This window comes from Arachis stenosperma, chromosome 8, assembly GCF_014773155.1.
Source record: "Arachis stenosperma cultivar V10309 chromosome 8, arast.V10309.gnm1.PFL2, whole genome shotgun sequence".
NCBI lineage: Eukaryota > Viridiplantae > Streptophyta > Magnoliopsida > Fabales > Fabaceae > Arachis > Arachis stenosperma.
Genome location: NC_080384.1, coordinates 50,152,270 through 50,161,692, shown reverse-complemented (window position 1 = coordinate 50,161,692; position 9,423 = coordinate 50,152,270). Strand labels below are relative to the sequence as shown.

At 32.2% G+C, this 9,423-nt stretch overlaps 1 long non-coding RNA gene and 2 pseudogenes across 1 annotated transcript; 1 reads left to right on the top strand and 2 right to left on the bottom strand.

Annotated features, from left to right (window-relative positions):
• The first annotated feature begins 2,167 nt into the window (after positions 1-2,167).
• LOC130943528 (uncharacterized) lies at positions 2,168-2,984 on the top strand. The gene is made up of 3 exons (XR_009071835.1): positions 2,168-2,398; positions 2,515-2,729; positions 2,862-2,984. It is a non-coding gene; the product is annotated as an uncharacterized LOC130943528 (long non-coding RNA).
• A 1,553-nt stretch (positions 2,985-4,537) lies between these two features.
• On the bottom strand, positions 4,538-5,802 carry LOC130946150 (disease resistance-like protein CSA1; annotated as a pseudogene).
• LOC130946706 (disease resistance protein RUN1-like) lies at positions 5,753-7,139 on the bottom strand (annotated as a pseudogene).
• Between the last annotated feature and the right edge of the window lie 2,284 nt (positions 7,140-9,423).

The following is a 9,423-nucleotide window of genomic DNA, read 5'->3' as shown; positions in this document are numbered from 1 at the left end:
TTTCAACTTCAAATAACTACTCCCATTCAAGTCAAAAAATTCAATACACCATTACATGTTCACAGAGGATAACTGGGTTTATTTAGAAGTACATAACAATTAATAGAGTATCACAACTACTCCAAACATCAAAATCATTAGCAGTTTTAAAGCTCTAACTTCAGCTTTCAAACTACCTAACTTCCATGCCACCTTCACCCTCCATTCATCATAGTCACCTTCAACCTCTATATAAGCTCCTGCATCTTTCTTTGTACCACATACATCCACTGCTTCAAATTCATCATCATCAACCCACTTAAAATAATTATAGTGACTGCCCTTCTGCAATTTCAGAAAAGAGTAAACAAAAAAATCAAAGAACACCCAACAGCATAGAACAAGATGAAAAAACTTTAACTTCTTTTATCATCACTCACCTGGTACCTTGGACATGCATGGAACAATCTATTCGGATTCTCTGCTGTCCTAGATTTCTTAATCACAGTCTTCAGCCCACAGAAACATGATCCGCCATGAGAATTCAGCCTCCTCCTTCGCATCGAAGCATTAGATCCATGATTGTCGTGCGATGCATGCGACAAACCGCCACCACAACCACCATTTCCTATCTCTATCCAGTCAGCCAGCCAAGGATTACAGCTCCTACTTAGCTCTACTGCCATCGAATGTGTTTACGACGCTGTATTTATCGTTGAAATTGGGATTAGGGTTTATCCACTCCAAGGACTAATTTGACGTCTTAAACAAGGCTTATCTTGTCATCAACAACATGCTACAGCTTAGCGTTTGCCACCTTAGCAGTTAACGGCTCACGTCAGCGGACGTTTGCCAACTCAGCTACAGAGATGACGGAAGGACGAACGTGACCAGGTACGGTATCATTGGAGGACGATTTTGATTAATTTTATCTTTCGGCCTTTCGAGGACGAAAATGAAGATCGAGATATCTTTTAGGGATGAAATTGACTATTAACTCATATATATTTATTATGATTGGTTTATTATATGTACTTCTTCGATTATAAGTTAATTATTCACTTCCAAATGTTTATTGATTAAAAAATGATTTGTTAGATAATAAAATCAACAACATTCCAAAATAATACAAATACAACATGTTAAAAGTTAAAATATTGAAGAAATTTAAAATTAAATTGAATTGAAATTGAAAATTAAGTTGCACCATAAATTAAAAGATGGTAAAAACTACAAGAATGCAAGTTATTTTTCTACTGGAAGACAACACAATATTCATGAAGAAAGAAAATTATGAATTAAAAGCTTTAAATTGATGACTAAAGAATTTGAAATAAAATTAAACTATTTTTTTAAATTTTTACAACTAGTGTTTAGTTGTTATAAGAATTATTATTTTATTATAAAAGTTTGCTTATATAAAAGCTTTATATATATGTTGTTAATTATCCCGTCAGACTAAAAATACTTAGTGTTTATTCTAAAAATTTTCTCTTATATTCTTATGATTGTTAGTAAGTTTGAGTGATGAAAAATATGATAGTGCTATTTATATGAGTAAGTGATCTTAAGACTAATAAAGTATGGAAAAATGATAAAGGTTTATAAAATGATAAATTGATTACCTTTAAATCAATAATTTTTAAGATTTTAGTTTTAAGAATATATAAGGGAAAATAAAATATATACAATAGGAAATTATATATCTCCCTTTAACTCAAAAGAGAAACAAACATATACTCTATTATTTTAGTTATTTTCATGGGAATAATTTTAATTACTAGTAAATATAAAATTATTTACACTATCCAGATAAATAATAAAAAGAGCACAAATTCAAATTTTTTTATGGTAAAAGGGTTATTTGCTTGTGAAGTTTGGAATGCTCTGACCAAATACGAGAAACTACCTGAGTGAGTCATTTATTCTTTTTCATATACCGAACCTCACATTGAAAATTTTCCAGAAGTATTGCCATATTCGATCAAATAGATTCAATGTAATTTGTTGCAGGATCATTCCAAATTTAGCAATCAGTAGGATTTTATGGCGAGATAACAATAAAGTCTGCATTCTTCAGGTATGGAACCATGTTTAGCCGTCTCTAGAACAAGATTAGGCATGAATTATGTGTTGCCTAAGCACTACACGATTGATGTAACTTAATAGTTTAATTGACATGCAGGAAGGGTGTAAAGGCCTTCTTTATATGGTGCTTCATGCTCGAGTTGTATTAGATTTGTGTGAAAATTCAGAGCAAGAGATAGGTTTTGAACAAGTTGAAGGGGATTTTGATTCGTTCTAAGGAAAATGGATTTTTGAACAACTAGGAAATCGTCACACACTGCTGAAACTGAAGTACTCTGTGGAGATAAAAATGCACAAAGATACTTTCCTTTTGGAGGCTATCATGGAGGAGGTTTGTCTCTTAGATGGTTCAACTATACAATCCAAAATTGATCTCCATGTAACAAAAATATAGTAACTGTTTTAATTGCTGGAATTTTTTTAGTTCTTTTTCTTATTTCATTTCAGGTCATTTTTGAAGATCTGCCATCCAATTTGTCGGCAATAAGAATACAGAGGAAACAAATTCAGGGCAACAAATTGCTTCGTCTGGTTTTGAAAAGGCCGTGGAAACTCCTAATATCGAGAAGGCTATCACTCGCATGGATGGATTCAGAAAGATTGCAACCATCATGAATCTTTCCTTGGCTTACTGGGACAATCTCAAAAATCTGCAGGACGAGGTGGGTTGCAAAATCTTCATTTCCTTCCTTACTCTAAAGTCCCTAAAAGATGTTTTAGTAGTCATTGATTCATATGCATTACATTATTGTTTTTGCATCTTAGATGATAATGAAACTCCTTTTTTCATGCAGATAAGTAGATTTCAAAGGATTGGGGCATGGATCCTTCATTTATGCCAAGCAGAAAGTCATTTGAACGTGCAGGTTGGTTTGAGATATCCTGCTCTCGACTTTGATTTCGCTGCTTACAATAAACTATAGATTTACATGTATGCCTTCAACTCTAATGAAGAAGAAAAACATGTGAAAATATCACATAAACTCATCATGTGTTGATTTTCACTATGGGATCCACAAAAACATGTATTTATCAAGATACACATAAGTGACTTACAAAACTAAGACAGTTGGACATAAATTGGTTTGAATAACATGGTGAGACAGTATTGCTTTATTTATAGTTCCATGATTCTACATTGTTACAGTATTTAACCCTCATACTTTTCTAACAGTAAGTAATAAGTGAACTCACACTTATTGCTTGCAATTTTGAGCACTAAATGTGAGGGTTTGTTCCTTTGTTTTTGTTTTTGTTTTTGTTTCTTTTACATGTTCTTTTTTTGCCAAAATTGGCCTTAAGGAAGTTGTAAATAATGGAGGATTCTTATGTTTTCTATTTGCATGAGACTAAGAACTTCAACATTCTTGTATATAATGAAATAATCATTCTAGGTGTATATTAAAATTAGTCACTAATATAAATATATGTTAAAATATAGAATATATATTAAAAACGAGTTAAACAACATAGATATTTATATATAAATATATAACGGTTAACTTTGATATACACCTAACATTTTTGTTAAAAAAAGGTTGGTAGAAATTAAATATCATTTTTTTTTGTTTTTTCTATTACTACTGATTCGTTGGCGATAACCTGGTTCAGGTAAAACTATAAATCAGAATCTATTGACTTAAAACTAAATAAACACTTTTACTCTCTTAACATGTTTATCTTAAAAAGTCAAACATCACTATGTAACAGCTCCACAATATTAGACTCACTAAGTAACCCACCTGTAGTACAATAATTCTATAAATACATCCACTCCTGACAGGAGAGAGGTACTCTATTCATTCTGAGTAATTTGATATTTATCTTCTACTCTTACTAATTTGAGCGTTGAAGTGCCTTTGCAGGTGCCACCGATGCGTTTTTAAAGAAAACCGACGTATCATCTTTCTTGTCCAAGAAAAAGCGAGTATACCTTAGAGTCGGCCACTCACACAAGAACAACTACTATTCATGTTTTGAAAAGAAGGAAGAATTTTTGCATGAAAAGTGCATTTTTCTTTGCAAATAAAGCGCGTAGAAATTGACAAGATAAATTTAGACTGCATATAAGATTTAGAACATTTTTTTAAATAATTAAACAAAAAATTGAATTGGTTCTTTCCTTGGAAAGTACTGAGGTAAGTGTGTAATCGAATAATAAATTAAGAAATGTATTGCCAATTACTATAATATATATTGTCTTATTTGATATTTAAACATCATAACTTAAAAAATAAAATGATCTTTCGCTGAAACTAGTGGCGAAACTATTTCAACAAGATGCTTTAATCCTTAGACCAAAGTGTATCTGAAATGGACATGGATATAATAAATCGCGTAGTGAGGAGAAGTAAACTTTAAAGGTACTATTAATTTATTTAATACCATGAAACTCAATTTAAACATTTTTCCAAAAACGTGGAAAATCCATTACACATGAACATAATAAACACGGCCTTCAAAAGTTGCTTTTCTTTTTGATGTTCCGGTTCCATTTTCTTCAAATCTTGGATGTCTTGCTTGCACACCCACCGAGCCCCACAACTCTCTACTTTCATTCGAAAGCACCGAGGCATTACCATTTCAAAGCGATAGTCTTGGCAGAATTGGTCAACAAAATAGTCACTGGTCAAGGAAAGGATGAAATGCTGAGACGTTTAGTTTCACACATCGCAGTTAAATCCTTTTTGATGAATTTCTCACCGTTGCAAATCACCCACCCTACAGTAGGTCTTGTAAAATCATAACTATTCAGTGGGCAAAATTGGAAACAGAGAGCAAGAGCCATGGTTTCATTATGTGGCAATGTGAATTTCCTCCCCTATGGCCAACCCAAATATCTTTATTTGGTTCTGTGCAATCCACATTTGCAAGATCCCATCAGAATCATGGTTAGTTGATGCTGCAAAACCACAAGACACCTTTGATATCACATTCGAATGCTTTGTATCCAGTGATGTAGAATGTCGTGCATTTAGCTCTCTTATACTTAATAGAAGCTCTGGTAAAACCTTCAAATTAGGGCAGCGGTCTAGATTCAGACGTCTAAGCTTGGGGAGTTCATGGATATTTATTGGAACCCTTATAAAATTGTTTTCGGATAAGTCCAAATCCATCAAAGACACTAAGTTGTCAAGATTATAAGACCATGACTCTTGAAATGTGAGAAAACACCCCGTTAATTTCAGAGTGTCCAATGAGATCAGACTAGACAGAGAATGCAAAGACTGAAGGACATTTGGACAGCCAGAAAGATCCAAAAGGATGAGGAATTTTAACTTTTGAATGCTGTCTGGAAGGCAAGTAAGCATTTCGCAACCGTCTAAGTGCAACTCCTTTAGACCAACTAAACAGTTAACCGTTGTGGGTAGTTCTTCTATGGCTGTTTTCGACAAAGTAAGAACTGATAAATGTTTCATGCATTCTCCAAATTCTGAAAGTTTCCTCATACTTCTGCAGCCATGAAGATGTAATTCCTTAAGGGAATTCATCTCCAATTTACTCCCAAGAATTTCAAGACTTGAGCAACCAAGTAAATTAAGTTTAACAAGACTCTTGTGAGTTGTGACGTGTTGGATACAAGGTAAAATGACTCAGTTCTTCACAAAATTTAGCGTCAAGTATTTCAAGATTGGGAGCTTCAGAAAGACCTGGAATTCGTTTCAGCCGAAAGCAATGAGACAGATATAAGTACTTCAGCTTTTTTAGAAACTGAACAAAGAAACAAACATCACACCATTATTATCCTTGCAAACAATAATCAATGCAGTAAAATTTAATAGAGCTCTGGACCAAAATGTATACCTTTTTTCCATGCCATAATTGTACAATGCAGTAGCTATAAGACAGATTAATTTCAACAAGCTCATAGTATTGATCTATAAAGGGCACAGTTTTCATTAGACACTCTATCCAACGCAAAACTCTCAATAAAGGAGGAATATAACTAAGAACTGGAGCTTTCACGCCATCTAAAATGAGGAGCTTTAGCTGACATATATTTGAAAAAGTTAAATCTCTCCAACGCACTATATATTGTCCTTCATATACCTCAATATTGTCGTCTAAAACAATGCTCTGAGTTGCCTCAGTTCCCTAAACAACAAATCAACGAAAAGTCATTCGATTATACTGAATTGATATATTTTTCAAGAGAGGGAGAGAAAGAGAATTTTTTTTAATTGCGAAAATACAATATTAGACGCATTATCAAATTCTTCTTCTAATTTTCTAGTTTTATAACTGTGAAAAAGTTTCCATTTATCTTGTTTTGAGTAAGAACAATATCGATGTCCTCGTAACTTTGCAACATGCTATGCTTACAGGATCATTTGGAGATTCCTGAATTACAATATGTTTGCCCATTTCTTCGACCAAATCACGCATCTTCAACCTACCTTCCTCATTTATAGTGAGTAGAGATCTAACAATCAAAGTCGCGATACCAATTTCAAGATGATAACCACGCCCTTTTAACATAGCTATAACAGTACCTTGAAACCATCCTTTGAAAAAATAAGCAATGTCTAAAAAAATATCCTTGTCCATGGAATCTAGACCACCATAACTTATTTTTAACTAATAAAAAATATCGACATTTGGAAAGCTCTCTAATTTTCAAAGATCACTTTGTCAATCTTTAATGGGTCTACCATAAAGGTGGGAACCCAACACCTCAAGTGCCAATGGAAGACCAGCACAATATTGGATCACCTGTTTGGACAAATCCAAATACTCTTCACTTTTGAAACTCAGAAATACATAGCTAGTGAATACATAGCGAGTGTCTTCACTTCTGAAACTCAGAAATACATGATACTTGCATGATCTAAATGAAGAAGAATAGGTGAAAGCCATGTATGTAGAAGAGTTTTATTAAAGATGGCTAGTGAATCCAGAGCGAGTGTCTTCACTCCTGAAACTCAGAAATGAAACTCAGGAACACATGATACTTGCATGATCTAGATAAATAAGAAAAGGTGGAAGCCATGTATATAGATCACTACTTCAAGGGTTTGTGTTCGTGTGAATAAGGGGAAATTGTCGAAGCAGCGAGATAGAGAGTATTATTCATTGACATCAACGCGGAACTGGAAAGGAGATTAATTTCACTTTCTTAATTTAATGTCATTTTTGATTGTTTTATCTTATTAACATCTGTTTTAAACAAAAATTTTAGGACTATTTCGAATTAGAATAAATTATGAAATTAGTACCAAAATTTTTGAAACGAACAAAAATAACTTTAAAAAAACATAGAAGACAAAGTAACTCTCAAAAAATTAATAATTTTGACAAAAATAATAAATATTGATTGAACATGTTTTTGTTAATAAAAAATACTTAAGTAATTAATAAAGTAGATAATATGATAAATTTGACTAATAATTTAATTATTTATCATTCTTAATTATGCTATTACAAATTGAAAAAAAATTAAATAAACTTATTAAAAATTAATAATTATGCTAACAACTAAAATCAGTTACTGATATAAAATATATAACGAAATATAAATATACATTAAAAATAAATTAAATAATATATATTTATATATAAATATATTAATAATTAATTTTAGTATATAAATAATATTTAAAAAAATAAAATACTCAAATACATTAATCACTAGTATGCTGTTAATTTCTTGACATATAGCAAATAAAATGATTGTATACTTAAATACTGTTCAAATCAAAATATAATATATTTTTCGAAATATTAGTATTTTGATTATACTTCTCTAGTATAAAAAATATTATAAAATGATAAATTGATTACCTTTAAATCAATCATTTTATGATTTTATTTTTAAAAATACAAAAGTGAAAATAATGTACATACAATAAGAAATTGTATATATCTCTTTAATTTAGAAGAGAAACAAGCATATAGTACTGTATTTTTGTTATTTTTATGATGAGAATAATTTTAATTACTATTAATGTAAAATAATTTACATCGTCAAGAGAAATAACAAAAGACGCAGATCCAAATTTTTTTATCAGCAAAAAATATATTTCAATAGCTTATCTAAATACTTTCTATAATCATTTGTACATATCTAATTTCATGTTTTTAACTTATTTTAAAAATAACCTTTGATATTTTATTGAACGGAAAAGCTCTGCATACGGGCTTGTATGCTTTACAAGTTTATTAAATAATAAATTTAAAATACTCGCTCCTCCAGCTACGTTGATTACACGCGCTATATAATATGTCGCGTATATCTAACTTCCAAATTTAAAATATTTGTTTCCTTCTTCGTTTTCGTTATTTTGAGATTTGGTTGTTCTTCTTCTCGCGCGTTTTCCCTCATTCTTCTCCATCGATCTTTTCCTCTTCTTTTCTCACTGGTATGTTCTTCGTTTACGTTCTCTTTTTCTCTCTCTGCAACTCGAGCTTCGTTTTCTCTCTTGATTTGTTGTTTTTTGAAATCAAAGTTCGAACTCGTTTTGAAGATAATGGATCCTTCAAGCTCAGATTCTGTGCTGAATCCAGGCGATGTGGATTATGAATTTGAATCTAACGAAGTTCCTGAGGTTTGATTTACAGTAATTTGTATAGCATTATGTAGTTTAAAAATTGCTGAACATTGTTTAATTACCTGGAATTTATAGCAGACGCTCGGGTGTAGATCAATTTTTTCTTTGGGTGTATTTTAGCTATAAGTGTGGTGTGTATACACTTTACTGGTTTTTTGTTATTTTTAATTGAGTTGTTGTTGTTCAGGTGTATTATATCAGACATGATTGGGTGTGTTTTTAGTTTTTGACATGGGTATTCTGCAGTCTGTGTATTGACAGTTTATGGCTTTAAAGGTCATTTGTAGTTGAGTTGTTTCGGTTCGGTGTATCATATTAGACATGATTGGGTGTATTTGTATCATATCTATGGGTGTATTCACAGTTCTGACACGGTTTATTGTGCAGCCTCTCTCTGTTGTTGATGACGAGCTTGTTCCGAAGGTCGGAATGACCTTTACGACCCTTGAAGATGCCGGAAAATTTTACAGGAACTACGCCAAGGCTGCAGGTTTCTCTACAAGAGTTCAGTGCACAAATAGGAAGGGAAACGAGATTAAGAATCAACTGATTACATGTAGCAGAGAGGGAAAATGGAAATCTAAAATATCTCCAACCGAGAAGACCAATCCGACAGCTGGTTTAAACTGTCCTGCAAGAATTATACACACATTGAAGGATGTCGGTGCTTGGATCATTTCAAAGGTTGTGCTGGATCATTCACACCCCTGCTGTCCAAGCAAAGCAGAGATGCTCAAACAGCACAGGGAACTAAGCATGTCCATTCGTCGTACGATAGAGAATAACGACGAGGCCGGTATCAGACCAA